The sequence below is a fragment of the Vigna unguiculata genome, unplaced genomic scaffold (assembly GCF_037176805.1).
Source record: "Vigna unguiculata cultivar grain cowpea cultivar isolate G323 ecotype 2 unplaced genomic scaffold, ASM3717680v1 ptg000295l, whole genome shotgun sequence".
Classification (NCBI taxonomy): domain Eukaryota; kingdom Viridiplantae; phylum Streptophyta; class Magnoliopsida; order Fabales; family Fabaceae; genus Vigna; species Vigna unguiculata.
Window position 1 is genome coordinate 82,501 of NW_028196930.1, and position 17,500 is coordinate 100,000.

Genomic DNA, 17,500 nt, shown 5'->3' on the forward strand with positions numbered 1-17,500 from the left:
CTCTTATCTCTTCCTTCTTCGAGCTAGACTTGTGGAAGAAGGAACCGAGAAGAAAATAGCAGCAACAACTGGGTTTATTACGGGACAGCTCATAATGTTCATGTCTATCTATTATGCGCCTTTGCATTTAGCATTGGGTACATTGGGTAGACCCCATACAATAACTGTCATAGCTATACCCTATCTTTTATTTCAGTTCTTCGGCAATAGTCAAAAAAACTTTTTGAATTATGGATACAAGAATCCAAATTCAATACGTAATTTTAGTATTCAAAGAAGATTCTTTCAGAATCTTCTTTTTCAATTTTTAAATCCCCTTTTCTTACCGAGTTCCATATTCATGAGATTCATCAATATTTATTTGTTTCGATGTAACAATAAAATTACTAGAAAGATTAATATATCTAGAATATACAATAATATATACGAAGCTATTCGCCCCCCCCCCACATATTTGATAGCTTCTCCTAGAAAAAAACTTGTAATACCTATTCCATTCGTAATTCCATCAATTCTTTTTTTATCAAAAAAAGAATTTAATTTCACTAATCTTCTGATACTAGCAATTAAAGATTTTTCATAAAAAAGATCTATATAACCATGATTATACGACCAATTATATATGATATTTTGAAAATGATCGGCAACATTTTTTTTAAGAAAACTTTTTTCAAATAAATTTAATAAATTCAAATTTTTTAAATAGGAATAAACCGATTTGTAAAAAAAAGACGCTAGAAATATTCCCCAAAAAGTGAAACTCAAAGAAAAAGTTGCGTTTGTGAAAAATTCATAATAATTCATAAAATTTTCTGAATCTTTATGTAAAAGATCTATAAACGGAATTAACAATTTTGATAAAATATCCAAATGTATTCCGTCTTGACTGAAAGAAATTCCTACAGCACCAACGAATAAAGTAAAGAGCGCTAAAATAAGCATAGAAAATCGCATAGTATTGTTAGATTCATTAGGATATAAACAAGCAGTTTTTTTAGTGCCAAAATGCATAATACCAAAAACAAGATGTTTTATATTTTTAATATTTTGATTAACGCGATGTAGATATCTCTTCCGGATAAAAAAAGAAGTTATTTCATTCTTTTTTATTTTTAGTAAAACTAAGAAAAAATTTTCGTTTTTTCTTTTAAGTTTTACTTGTTTCTTCCCCCATAAAGATATTGAATAGAATGAACTATTTTTTTTTCCATTAAAATTCAAAAAATGAACGTTTAAATATCCCTCAAAAACAAGTAAATAAATTCGAAACATATAAAATGCAGTTAATCCTGCTGCAGAACAAGCTATTATTGCAAAAATTGGTGAATACAACCAACTATCATTAAGAATCTCATCCTTAGACCAAAAACAGGCAAAGGGTGGAATACCGCAAAGAGAGAGTGTACCCACTAAAAAAAAAGTTTTTGTAATTGGTACATGTTTTGTTAAACCGCCCATAAAAACCATATTTTGACTTTTAGCTGGAGAATATCCGACAAGAGCTTCCATTGAATGAATAATGGATCCAGATCCTAAAAACAACAATGCTTTTGAATAAGCATGAGTAATCAAATGAAATAAAGCACCTCGATAAGATCCCATACCCAAAGCTAACATCATATAACCCAATTGAGACATTGTAGAATAGGCCAAATTTTTCTTAATATCTTTTTGAGCAATAGCTAAAGTAGCTCCTAATATTACTGTTATTATACCTATAAAAGCTATTGCGTTCATTATTTTGGGTAGCACTATGAAAAGAGGAAAAAGACGAGCCACAAGAAAAATTCCAGCGGCTACCATAGTAGCAGCATGTATAAGGGCAGAAATTGGAGTAGGTCCCTCCATAGCATCGGGTAGCCATACATGAAGAGGAAATTGGGCAGATTTTGCAACTGAGCCACAAAATAGCAAGAGGGCAAACAGAGTAAAAAAAAAATATTCATTTCATTTTTAGAAATCAAATTATTTATAATTTGAAACAAATGCCGAAATTCCAAACTACCCGTTATCCAATAAAGACCTAAAATTCCCAATAATAAACCAAAATCCCCTACACGATTCGTTACAAATGCTTTTTGACAAGCATTTGCCGCAATAGGGCGGGTGAACCAAAAGCCTATTAATAAATAAGAACACATTCCAATTAATTCCCAAAAAAAAATAAATTTGTATCAAATTCGAACTAGTAACTAATCCCAACATTGAAATATTAAAAAGAGTAAGATAAGCAAAAAATCTCAAATATCCTTGATCATGAGACATATAATTATCACTATAAATAAGAACGAGAATGCCAACCGTAGTAATTAATATTGACATAATAGAAGTAAGTGAATCGATCAAGTACCCAAACTCTAAAGAAATATCATTATTTATGGTCCAAGACCATACATATTGAAAAAACAAACTATTCTTGATTTGATGAATAGACAAATCAAGCGAAAAAATCATAACTATAGTTAACAATAAGATACTAGGAAAAGCCCAAATACGGCGAATATTTTTCGTTGCAGTGGGAAAAAGTAGAAGTCCCACTCCTATTAACATCGGAACTGGGAATGGAATAAAAGGTATGATCCATGAATATTGATGTGTATATTCCATACAATAAAGAAAAAAAATTAGGATTCTAATGAATTTGGTTTCTTAGGTTTTTCTTTTATCTTTTTTGTAAAGTAAAGGAATGGTTTCGGTTAATAACAAAGAAAGATAGAATTTAATAAAATAGAATAATCGATTATTCATTATTCTGACTCTTTGGACAATATTTTTTGAACATTGGTTTAGTTCATTAAATTTAACTTAACTAATTAAGTTTTTATTACAATAAGAAATAGCGATTTGGGGAAAACTTTCTAAAAAGTATTATATTCTTATTATAAATATAATAAAAACAAAAATGGAAATTCAAATATATAAAATATATGTCTAATTAGAGATAAACTTAATTTTCATTTACCGCAAAATGTCTTTCACATAAAATTCTATAACAATAAAAAACTATACTAATTCTATGGCAGTTCCAAAAAAGCGCACGTCTATATCAAAAAAACTTATTCGGAACACTTTATGGAAAAAGAAGGGATATTTTACAGCATTAAAAGCTTTTTCATTAGGGCAATCTATTTTTACGGGGAATTCAAAAAGCTTTTTCTGTAACAAATATAAACGTTAGAATAATTTCAATTAACTGGATTCAACGACTCTTTTTTAAATACAAAAATATGAATATAAAATTGATATAGAATATAAGATTCAGTTATGAATTTAGGATATTTACATTCTATATTATGATATTTACATTCTATATTTAATAGATTCTAATAGAATTCTTTAAAATTATTTTATTGAATGTTTAGTAAACAAATATTGTGTTTTAATTGATTCTTTGAATCTCGACAATTGACTAAAATTGGGTTATTATGGTTTCGAGTCAGCCGCTATGGTGAAATTGGTAGACACGCTGCTCTTAGGAAGCAGTGCTAGAGCATCTCGGTTCGAGTCCGAGTAGCGGCATCTTATCTTCTAAAAAAAAGTTCCTATAAAGAATTATTATTTCTATTCCAAGTATTTCTATTTTTTCATTCTATATGGTATTTTCCACTTTAGAGCATATATTAACTCATATATCCTTTTCGGTCGTATCTATTTTAATTTCAATTCATTTGATAACCTTATTATTAGGCAATGAAATCATAGGATTATACAATTTGTTCAAAAAAGGCATGATAATAACCTTTTTTTGTATCACAGGATTGTTAGTTACTCGTTGGATTTTTTCAGGCCATTTACCATTTAGTAATTTATATGAATCATTAATATTTCTTTCATGGACTTTTTCTATCTTTTATATGGTTCTTTGCTTCAAAAAACAAAAAAATGACTATTTCAATACAATAATAACACCAAGTATTCTTTTTACCCAAGGCTTTGCTACTTCGGGTCTTTTAACCGAAATGCATGAATCCTTAAAATTAGTGCCTGCTTTACAGTCCCATTGGTTAATGATGCACGTAAGTATGATGATATTGGGTTATACAACTCTTTTATGTGGATCATTAATATCAGTGGCTATTTTAGTCATTACATTTCAAGAACTCATACAAATTCTTGGTAAAAGCAAGACTTTGTTTTTTTTTAATGAATCCTTTTCTTTTGCTGAAATCAAATATATGAATATGAATGATAAAAAGAATATTTTACAACAAACTCCTTTTCCGTTTTATTCGTCTTATAGAAATTATTATAGATATCAATTTATTCAACAATTGGATCGTTGGGGTTACCGTACTATTAGTCTAGGTTTTATCTTTTTAACAATAGGTAATATATCTGGAGCAGTATGGGCTAATGAGGCATGGGGATCATATTGGAATTGGGATCCAAAGGAAACTTGGGCTTTTATTACTTGGACTATTTTCGCAATTTATTTACATACTAGAAAAAATAAAAAATTGGAATATAGAAATTCTTCAATAGTGGCCTCCATAGGCTTTCTTATAATTTGGATATGTTATTTAGGGATAAATCTTTTAGGAATAGGACTACATAGTTATGGTTCATTTACACCTAATTAATTTAAAAAAATTCACAAATATTGGGAACATTCTATAGAATAAGAAAAAAAACTCCCAATAAAATGATTAAGACCCCATTGAATCAAGTAATGTAATATTGATTCAAGGGGTTCTCACAAACAACAAAAATATTCAATTAGAATTCAATTTCATTTTTATGTAATTAAGAAAATACAAAAAGAAATCCATTTTTTTTTATTGTGCATCGGATTGATTTCTATTTTTTCTTTTTCATTTATTCCCAAAAACTATCTATAAAAAATGAGAGAGAATAGCTTCAACCTTGTCAGCCGAAATTGAAAAAATAAAATCTGGATAAATGCCAATACTTATTACGGGTATAAGGATAGAAATTGAAATAAATAATTCTCGTGGCCCCGAATCAAAAAAATAAGAATTTTGTTTATTAAAAAGCTTGTATCCATAAAACATTTGACGTAAGATAGATAATAAATAAATAGGAGTTAATATCATTCCAATTGCAGTTACAAAAGTTATGAGTATTTTTGTGATGAAAAGATATTTTTGATTGGTAATTATTCCCAATAATACTATAAATTCTGCAACAAAACCGCTCATGCCCGGTAATGCAAGAGAAGCCATCGATAAGGTAGTGAAAATCGTGAATATTTTTGGCATTGGGATAGCCATTCCACCCATTTCGTCGAGATAAAGAAGACGTAGTCTATCATAACTAGTTCCCGCCAAGAAAAAAAGGGCAGCACCAATAAATCCGTGAGAGATTATTTGTAAAATAGCCCCATTCAGCCCTGTCTCGCTTATAGAACCAATTCCTAAAATTAAGAAACCCATATGAGAGACCGAGGAATAAGCTATTCTTTTTTTTACATTGCGTTGACCAAGAGATGTTGAAGCTGCATAGATTATTTGAATGGAACCTAATAACATTAACCGGACAAAATATAGAATGAGCGCGAGATAATAATTCCATATTAATTCGAACCAACCCATATGCTCCCATTTTTAATAATATTCCGGCTAAAAGCATACAAGTGCTGTAATGCGCCTCTCCATGGGTATCAGGTAACCATGTATGTAAGGGTATAATTGGTGATTTGACAGCAAAAGCAATAAGAAATCCCATATAGAAGATTATTTCCAGTGCCACGGGATATGATTGATTAGTTAATGATTCAAAATTTAATGTTGGTTCATTAGAACTATAGAAACCCATACCCAGAATTCCCAGTAATAAAAAAACAGAACTTCCCGCAGTGTACAAAATAAACTTTGTAGCTGAATACAAACGTTTTTTTCCACCCCACATAGATAAAAGTAGATAAACGGGAATTAATTCTAATTCCCACATGATGAAAAAAAGTAAAATGTCTTGAGAAGAAAATGTTCCTAGTTGACCACTATACATTGCTAACATTAGAAAATAGAATAATTTAGATTCTCGAGTAACCGGTTGAGCTGATAACGTAGCTAACGTAGTGATAAATCCCGTTAATAAAAGGGGTCCTAGAGAGAGTCCATCTATTCCGAATCTCCAGTAAAAGTCAAAAAAATGGATCCATTTATAATTTTCTGTCAATTGGATTAGTGGATCATCTAATTCGAAATGATAACAAAATACATAGGTTATTAGAAGGAGATCTATGAAACATATACAATAAGTATACCATTTAATTGTCTTATTTCCTTTATGGGGAAATAAGACAATTAAAGAACCTCCGACTATTGGCAAAACTACAACTGTTGTTAACCAAGGAAAATAATTCGTGATAAAAATAAGATATACTTAGACTACAAAAACCCGGGCTCAAAATATTTTTTTATTTTGAGCCCGGGTTTTTGCCAGTAAAAAAAAGTACTTGTATGCGGTTCTTTTTGAAACGTATCAATAAGCTAGACCCATGCTTCGAGTTGTTTCATGCCATAAATAAACTCTAACACTTAAGAAATCCGTCGGACAGGCGGATTCACACCTCTTACAACCAACACAGTCCTCTGTTCTTGGGGCAGAAGCAATTTGTTTAGCTTTACATCCGTCCCAAGGTATCATTTCTAATACATCTGTTGGGCAGGCTCGTACACATTGAGTACATCCTATACATGTATCATAAATCTTTACTGAATGTGACATTGGAACATAATCCTTGAACATCAAAAATTCAACATTTTCAATCTAGTAAATTGGTAAACCAATTATATATATCTATATATGATATATATATATCTATATATATATATCTATATTATATACCAGATGAATCAATGATTTATAAGAATTTTGCTACTAAAAATATATTTATAGATTAATAACTAATAAGAGAATAGAACCAAGATACTTTGATTTCTTATCTTTGTTTTCGCAAACGCAAACATGATTAAAAAGGATATATCATTTCTGCTAATTTGAATGGATTATATAGTACACACTATTCAAAATTAGACTTTTTTTTATGAATAATACTATTTATTCAACAAATTTGATTGATTGATACGGGTTGATTTTCTATTACGATATATTGAGGAAACAATAGCTGGTCCGATAGCTGCTTCAGCGGCTGCAACAGCTATAACAAAAATTGAAAAAATATTTCCTTTTAGTTGCCGCCTATCAAAAAAATCAGAAAAGGTTACGAGATTTATATTAACTGCATTTAGTATAAGTTCAAGACACATAAGGGCTCTAACCATATTTCGGCTCGTGATCAATCCATAGATACCTATAGAAAATAAATAAGCACTCAAAACAAGTGTATGCTCGAATATCATTGACCAACTCCTTTTCAATTTTTATTCATTTCGATATGAATATGAATTCAACGGATTTTATTGCCTAACATAATAAGTCTACAACAAAATCAAGTATTTGCAAAAAGATTTTATACTTTATACATAAATATTCTTTTTCCTTAACATATAATTCAACAAAAAAGAAATGTAATAAATTCTAACAAAATGTAATTTATATTATTTTATTAGTTCGAAAACTTTCTTATTGGCGAGCCACAAAAATTGCACCTATTAAAGCAACTAAAAGAATTATTGAAATTAGTTCAAATGGAAGAAAAAAATCTGTTGATAAATGAATTCCAATTTGTTGACTAGTACTTATCAAATCTTGCTCTAAAATCTGATTGGGTCTTGTCGTCCAAATAATTCCGTGCCATGATGTCTCTAGAATAGTAGTTATTTGTGAAAGAAAGATACTGGTACAAACCATCAAAGTAATTCCATCCCCAACGGTCCAAACACGAAAATTTTGGTAATAGTCCGAACCATTCATAAACATCACAGCAAATATTATTAAAACATTTATAGCGCCCACGTAAATAAGTAGCTGTGAGGCAGCTACGAAATGGGAGTTTGATAAAATATAGAATAAAGATACACAAACAAGAACTAGTCCCAATGAAAAAGCAGAAAAAATCGGATTCGTAAAGAATACTACTCCTAGACTTCCTAATATGAGACCTGATCCAAGAAAGATTAAAATAAAATCATGTAGCGATTCGGACAAATCCATTATATGTAAAATAAAAGATAAATAGAAATTTCATGACCTTATTGATATGACCAGGAAAAAACTTGTTAAATACGAAAATTATCTGTGCATAGAAATTCACCAAATCCTAAGATAAGATATGTGAATTGTTATTAGGTACAGTTGTTATAGAATCAATGGAATTTCATTCTTTTCTTTATGCCAAAGAGTCATTTCAAAAAAATAGAATATCTTTTTTTTTATTCTATATATAGAGAAATTCAATTATTTTTGTGAAGAATTTTGAAATCATTTTATTTGAATTGTTCGAATTGTATAATCATCAATTACTGATACTGGTAAACGACCCAAAGCAATTAGATTATAATTCAATTCGTGGCGATCATAAGTTGAAAGTTCATATTCTTCGGTCATTGATAAACAATTTGTTGGACAATACTCAATACAGTTACCACAAAATATACAGATTCCAAAATCAATACTGTAATTAAGCAACCGTTTTTTTCGAATATCAGTTTCTAGTTTCCAATCAACAATGGGTAGATCTATAGGACAGACACGAACACATACTTCACAAGCAATGCATTTATCAAATTCAAAATGTATTCGACCGCGAAAACGTTCTGATGAGATTATTTTTTCATAAGGATATTGAATAGTTACGGGTAACCTATTTGCATGAGATAAGGTAATCATGAGACCTTGACCAATATATCTAGCAGCTCGTATTATTTGTTCACTATAATTTATGAATTCAGTTACCATAAGGAACATATCGTGAATAGCTCTGAATATTTTTTTTCTTTCTCTTGTTTAAAACAAGTTCTGAATTTTGAATATAGAAGGTCCACATTTTTTTTACAGTGAAAACAGTTGAGACGACGTTGTTAATAATAGATTACCAAGAGAAATGGGTAAAAGAAACTTCCACCCAAGATTTAATAATTGATCTATTCGTAGCCTAGGCAAAGTCCATCTTGTTGTGATAGAAACGAATATGAATAAATAAGTTTTAACTAGTGTAATAAAGATACCAATTATCGTTACAAAAACTCCGTATGTTTTATTTATTTGAAAAAAATTAGAAACGAAGATGTACGGAATAGAGAAATTTGAACCACCAAAATAAAGAACTGTTACAAATAAGGAAGAAACGAATAGGTTTAAATAGGAAGCAACATAAAATAAACCAAATTTGATACCGGAATATTCGGTTTGATAACCCGCTATTAGTTCTTCTTCCGCTTCTGGTAAATCAAAAGGTAATCTTTCACATTCTGCTAGGGAAGAGATTAGAAAAACGAGGAAACCCATAGGTTGCCGCCACAAATTCCATCCCCAAAAACCATATTTGGATTGTGCATCAACTATATCAACTGTACTTAAACTGTTAGATAATCCTAGTCGGTGATGACATTACTGTTACCATCTCTATTACAGAACCGTACATGAGATTTTCATCTCATACGGCTCCTTTAAAGCCTTAAAAAAATATAAGAACCCGGCCAATTATTTCTCCCTTGATATATCCCTAAGATAGATAAGATTCTATTTTCTCGGACGGTTCTGAATTAGACCCATGGAATTCTGTCTGTTCTAAAAAAAATTTTTAAATGAATACACACTTATTTAAAAAATAAAAACATTTGCACATTTATTGAATTTCTTTAGATAAATAAAAAATACAAAAGGTACTTCTGAATTGATCTCATCCTTTAAAAAATTCAAAATTAAATTTGTTGAGTAATAACTTAATTTCATTTTTGCATAAAATACTCTTTTAAAATTATCAAGAACTCCCACATCATTTTCGATTCCGAAAAATAATTAGATGTTCTTTTTTTAAATTATGATTATCTCCATAAATATGGAGTATATAAGACAAAAAAGAAAAAGGAGATCACTTTTACCTCTTATCTTATTCCTTTTTGTGCAAGCAAAAGGGGACTTCAAAAAATTAAAGGATTATTTCGTTCCTGATAGTTATTTATTCAATCAATGGATGGAAGTATACTCTAGATCGGAATTGGGGGGAGTACTGCCTTATTTTTTCTACCAACTTCAAGTCCCCATTAGTATTCTTTTTATATTATACATAAATTGGATAATTTAAAAAAGAAATATACGTTACTAATCTTTTGTGTATTTTGGTGTTTCTAGCCATCCATTAATTTTTTTTATTATATTAATGCCTTTTTTTAATTTTGTTAATATATGTATGCTAATTCATACAAATGATATTGAAAATTTGAAAAAGGTTGGTCTTTTGCGTCCGCTTCAAGACAGGATTACTAATCAACAAATCTTGGGAAAAACAACCACTTCTATACATAGAATATAATATATAGAATCTAATTCTAGAATTTCATTGATTTTTTCACCTTATTCTTATACATAGAAAATTAGACTCAATATTTTTACTGCAATTTGAAATCATCATACTTTCTCTATAAGTAATAGAGTATTCTATAAATTATATTCAAAAAAAGCTGTTTTATTGCACTCATATAACTATCTGATTCAATTATTCAATCCAAATGCGAAAAGAATATATATATATATTCTTTATAGATTCTTTTTGTACTTTAAATATAAGGAGAGGCTTATAAGAAATAGTATCAAAAAATTTATGTCTCAACGAAGCACACATAGAGATATCGATAACACACATAGAGTTAATGGTATTTCATAACTAATTGATTGAGCAGCTGCTCGTAGACCACCCAAAAAGGAATATTTATTATTTGACCCATATCCTGACATAAGAAGTCCAATGGGGGCAATACTCGAAATAGCAATCCATAAAAAAACACCAATATTCAGATCAGATAAAACAAAGTTATAGCCAAAAGGAATTACTGAATAGCTTATTATAATGGATATGACTGAGATAGATGGGCCGAAACTAAATAAACGAATATCTCCTCTAGATGGAATAAGATTCTCTTTAAAAAGTAATTTTGTTCCGTCTGCTAGAGCTTGAAGAACTCCAAAAGGACCGGTGTATTCAGGTCCAATACGCTGTTGTATCCCTGCAGATATTTCTCTTTCTAACCATACAATTGCTAGTACACTTATAGTAATTCCTAATATCAAAATAAAAATAGGCACAAATACCCAAAGAATTCCATATATCTCTTTCAAAAATTGCAATCTGAAAAAAAAATGTATATCTTGTATTTCTGTTAAATCAATTATCATTTCAACGATCAACTTCTCCCATAATAATATCTATGCTACCTAGTATTGTCATAATATCGGCCAATTTCATTCTTTTAACTAATTGAGGAAGAATTTGCAAATTTATAAAACCGGGCGGATGAATTTTCCATCTCCAAGGAAAACCATTTTGATCCCCTATTAGAAAAATCCCTAATTCTCCCTTGGGGGCTTCAACTCTTACATAAAGTTCTTGTTTTGGCAATTCAAAACTCGGAGACGATTTTTTACTAATAAATCGATACTCAAACTCATTCCATTCTGGCTCTTTTTCTCTATCAAAGCAGCGGATTTCTAAATTTTCATATGGACCGCCGGGAAGTCCTTCCAAAGCCTGTTGAATAATTTTTATGGATTCTATCATTTCACCAATTCGAACTAAATAACGAGCTAATGAATCTCCTTCTTTTTGCCATTGAACTTCCCAATGAAATTCTTCGTAACATTCATAATTATCCACTTTACGTAGATCCCATTGTATTCCGGAAGCCCGAAGCATCGGTCCTGATAAACCCCAATTAATAACTTCTTTTACATCAACAACACCGACGCCCTCAACCCGTTCTAAAAAAATAGGATTTCGCGTAATAAGTTTTTGATATTCAGCAATACTTGTTAAAAAATAATCGCAGAAATCATAACATTTATCTATCCAACCATAAGGTAGATCAGTCGCTACCCCTCCGATACGAAAAAAATTATGCATCATTCTCATACCTGTGGCAGCTTCAAATAGATCATATATTAATTCTCTTTCTCTGAAAATATAGAAAAAAGGTGTTTGTGCACCAATATCTGCCATAAAAGGTCCTAGCCATAGTAGGTGAGAAGCTATACGGCTTAACTCCAACATTATTACTCGGATATAGCTGGCTCTTTTAGGTACTTGAATATTTCCCAACTGTTCTGGTCCATTTACAGTTATTGCTTCTGTGAACATTGTAGCTAAATAGTCCCAACGTGTTACATAAGGCAGATATTGTATAATTGTTCGGTTTTCCGCTATTTTTTCCATTCCTCTGTGTAAATAACCCAATATCGGTTCACAATCAATAACATCCTCACCATCTAGAGTAACAATAAGTCTAAGAACACCGTGCATTGATGGGTGGTGAGGCCCCATATTGACTATCATGAAGTCCTTTCTTTTCGTTGAGATATTCATAGGTTTTTGCTCGATTTATTCTTTTATGAATCGCTTAAAAAAAAAGTTCATCCAAATTCAAGATCTAATAAATCGAATAATTGAAAATTACTCTTCAATTTAACGAATTTGTGACTGCCGAATATTAAACTGATTGATTAATTTTTTATACCGTATTCCATCTTTCTTTGACAAATAAGACAGTAATCTTTGCCGTTTTCCCAAAATTTTACGTAAACCTGTTTGGGATGAGTAGTCTTTTCGGTGCAATTCAAAATGTGAAGTAAGTCTTCGTATTCTATTGGTAAATTTGAATATTTGAAATTCAACCAATCCCGGTTTTTTTCCTTTTTTTTCTTGTGAAATAACAGGTATAAATGACTTTTTTACCATAAAAAAATAAAAGTTTTTCCTTCTCCTCGATTTTTATAGATATTTTTATTGATCAGTAATTAGAATGACACTCATTTTTAATTTTTTGATAGAAATCCGAAATCTAATTTTTTTGATAACTGAAATCAATCCAATTGAAATAGAGAATTTAAATAGATATAGTATAAAGGAGACTAGTTTGATATATAAAAAAGAATTGTATACATTACATTAGATAAAAAAAGATAATTTTGTTAATGCTTTTTTTTTATGTATACATCATTGAATTAAAATCAATGCCATACCAAAATACGTGTATTTGTTTAACCTATGTATCTATCTATAGATAGATACATATGCTAAATAGAAAACAAAATTAGATTAACGAATTTTCACACGCGGATACATATGTATCCTTACTATACTGAAACGGCTTCCATTATGGGTATTAAACCAATAACGATTTATACAAGCTAAATCTTCTAATCGATATTTTGGCCAAAGAAAAATTTTGAAATTCATTAGTTTTTTTTTCTCTTTCTCATTTCTTTTTTTAGTCAAAACTTTAAAACAATTTTGGACTTTATTTTCATTATAAAATATTGTGTTTCTATGCATACTATTTATATTATTTGGATCTAAACAAATTCTAATTCTCAACTCTCTACGACGTCTAGCAGATAAAATGTTTTCAGGAACAAGTAAATTAAATTTCTCGTTTTCTTTGTTTTCTGTTATCTTTTGATCTTTTGTTCTTGTAATGTATTTATCAAAAAATTTCTTATTAACATGAATTTTTTCTGAGTATTTTTTATAAATTTTGCGTTTATTCTTATGAATTAATGAAAAACCCATCATTTTATACTTAAAAAATTGTTTATTATTTTTTCTAGACAGGCGAACTGGTTCGATAACAAATAGTTCTTTTTTCCTAAATTTATTATTTTTCTTTTTCCTTAAGCCTGAAAGAGTTAAATTCGTCTGTTTTTGAATCATCATAATATCTAGACCTAGTTCTCCTCTTTGAATAGAGGCTATAGTAATTTTTCTTAAATTTGTCAATCTAATAAGGAGACAATATACTTTTACATTGTTAAATATTTTTTGACCTAAGAAATTTTTCCAGTTTAAATGGAAATTCAAAAAATTTCTTACTAAGAATTGAAGTTCTGCCTCCATATTGTTCTTGGGTTTTTTTTTCGATGTTCTAAAAACATCTATTTTTTTTTTCTTTCTAGTAATATTCTTTTCACTAACATTTTTATTTCCTTTAGAATGTAAAAAAAGAGAATGTAAATAAAGTAATTTTATTGGTATAATTTGCGAGTTACCCCTAAATGTATTATAAAATATCACAAATTTGGAAAAGAACCAAAATTCCGGATTGCATATGGAACGATTTAGTATTTTTCTATTGATTCCCGTCCAATCCAAATATTTTCTATCCGGATTTATAATAATAGTATCTTCTGCTATATAATTCTTGATAAAAATATTACTTATTCTATCAAATAAGTCTTTTTTATATGTATTGTAATTAGAAGAAATCATTGTGTTTTTATTTGATTGAAATAGGGATCTATATCGATAAATATATGAGTCTTTCTTATTTGCATAATTCATAAAATTATAGGATAAAAGATCGTATTTATATTGTTTTCTAATTTTTTTTTTTAATGGGATTCCTTGTTGTTCTTTGTAAAGAATTAATGGGCTTTTTCCATATGAATCCCATTTGGTTAAATTTTTATTTTGAGTTACACCACATTTAGTGATTCTATTTCTCCATTTTTGTGATACTAATTTTGACCAGCTACTGTTAGATAAGTTATATTGATAATAATTATTCTTTAACCAATTTGTCCATTGATTTAGTTCAGAATTGAGCAGGTTATTTTGTTTTCTTTTAGAATGAACTATTCCTTGTGCTCCAAAAAAAGAATCCTTTATTTCATTTTTCAGAAAAAAAAAATTTTTATTATATTGAAAAAGAAGTCTTAACTTATATATGTTTATGTTAATAATTCGGGTTTGTAACAAATTTAAAAATACATATGGTTGTGACAAAAAGGAGACATCAAAATAATTATGTGAATTCGCATTCTTATTCTTATTATTAAAATATTTGTGTAATTTTAAAAGAAAGGGAATTATACTTTGATTTGTTTTATAACTTCTTTCTGTATTTGGTTCATTATCGTAAAGCCATTTATTTAAAAATTTTTTTGTTGATTCAAGAAAAAGTTGTAGCTGGATTTTCGGAATACAAATGATATATAGAAAGATATCTATGTATATTTTTTTCATCAAAAATTGAAAAAAAGAATGTGATTTTTTAGTTAAGCTAATATTTCTTCTTTGGAATATCTGCAAAATTTTTTTTTCGAATTCTATCCTTTTACTATCATAAATTTTTTTCTTCGAATGAATATTTGTCTCGCGAATTCCAAGTCCTCTTTTCTTTTCTTCTTTTTTCATTTTTTCTATTTTTTTAATAACTACTTTTCTCTTAGTATTGAGATCCTTTATAGATTTTTTTTTCAATGAAAAATTTGTCGACTTTATCGATTGAATTGAAATGGTTGCTTCAGAAATCATTGAATTATTCTTCCAAATTGTTGAATATTTTTTGTTTTCGCTCAATTCATCGAGTTTTGGGGGTTTCCTTTTAATAAAAAAATATTTTAAATTTAAAAATTCTTGTTTTTTTTTCGTGAGGAATACTATACTTTTTCTAATAATTTCAAGAATACTTTGGATGATCCCTTTTGCTTTTTCTATTACGATATTTAGAAACAGTTTGAATTTTTCACTTAAAACTTTTAGAACTAGAAAAGTGAAAAATTCAAATTTTTTCTTTTTTTTTTTTAGTTCTTTTAAAATGGGGTCGAAAAAGGAAAGTGGATTTTTCGTGGAACTAGAAAAAGGCAATTCAACTTCCATCCCCCAAACTGTTAAAAAACAAAAGTTCTTTTTTTTCTTTGAATTTTTTTTGTTTTCATTACATCGTATTTTAGATTTATGCCAAGGTTTTAGACGAAAAGGAAATAATATTTTTATCTGAATCCCATCTGTTAGCCATTTTTGCGGAAACTCTCTTTCGGATAATTGAACGCCGTTATACGTGCATTTAATATATATTTCTCTCTTCCAATCCATATAATCTTCAGACCATTCTGGAATTTGAAAAAATAGTATACGAATTGTATTTTTAATTATTATAAATGAAGGTAATAGAATATATTTCCTAATAAAGCATTGGGTTATTAATAAAACACCTCTTATTACTTGAGCAAATATAATGCTATCCCAGGCTTCTGCTATTTCTATACGTTTTCTTTCTGCATTTTCCTTTTTTGCTTCCTCCTCTTTTTTTTTCGGACTTTTTTTTGTTTTTTCCTCTATAGAACCTAAAATTTGAAATTCTGTCTTTTTACGAATCCAAATATTTAACATAAAAAATCTTTTCATTGATTTTAAACTATGAAAAGAAAAGAATATTGATTTTTCAATTTTATCCAAAAAAAGCGGCGAATGCACCCTTTTTTGAAAAAATTTCCAAGTAACTGTTTTCCGTCTTTGAGCACGGATAGATCCTTTGATTATGTCTCTTCGAAAATCCGATTGTTGGGAATAACGTCTTAAAGCCAATTCGTTTTTTTGTTCATTATTTTCAGTATCTCCACGATCACGATAAGTCTTGTATTTTTTAAAAAATTTATCTTTATTAGTCAAAATGACTACACGTTTGCCTTTTCTAGAACGAATTTGAGAATTATCTGCTTCAATTTTTCCACCTAGTTGTTCTAATTCGTCCATCAATTTGTATGACCACCGAGGTACTTTTTTACAGATTTCGTTTCTTTTAATAGACTTAGTGTTCTTTCGATTTACTTTTCTTTTTTCGTTCAAATCAGTTGTAATTGCATCAAATAATATTTTGATTATTTGTTTTTTTTCTGCGTCATAATTATAATTCATTTTTACTTGTTCAGGTTCTGTAAATAAATAAGGTACGTGCGAATTTAAGCTTGACACTAATGAAAATTGACTGATTAGATTAAAAAGAAATGTAGTTACTAATAATTTTTTATCAAATGTTTTTCTATTTTCCTCTAATTTTGGAGAATTACTATTATTCTTTTTAGAAATCTTATTATAAAGAAAGATATCTTGAATTTTATTTATAAAAATGTTATTTTTTTTGTAAGTTTTTTCATGTTGGATTGAGGTTGAAAAACCGTTTTTTATTTGTCCACGGAAGGGTCCGTTTAACAAAGGATCTTTTCTTTTAGTTAAATATTTTTTTTTAGTTTCATCATCACAAAATCGAATTCTATTTTCGAATATATCGAGAGAAATCAATTTCTTATCTATCAGTTTTGTGCGATTTATAAATTCATTGCTCAATTTGTTTATTTTTTCTTCATTCCTATAGTACGAATCATTATACAAATCATCAGAGGAAATTTTCTTTTTTGTGAAGAAATCTATTTTTGTTTCCATCAGTTTTTCAAAACTTGATAAATTTTGTGGATACGTAAAAGATATTTTTTCTCTTCCATCACGTTGATATGTATGAAAAAAAAATTCTGAAATTTCATTTTTTACCATGTTTTCAAATTCATTATTTTTTATATATCGAAATGGACGCTTCCATCGTTTATAATTGAAAAGAATATTTATAAGAGGTTTTTGTAACATATC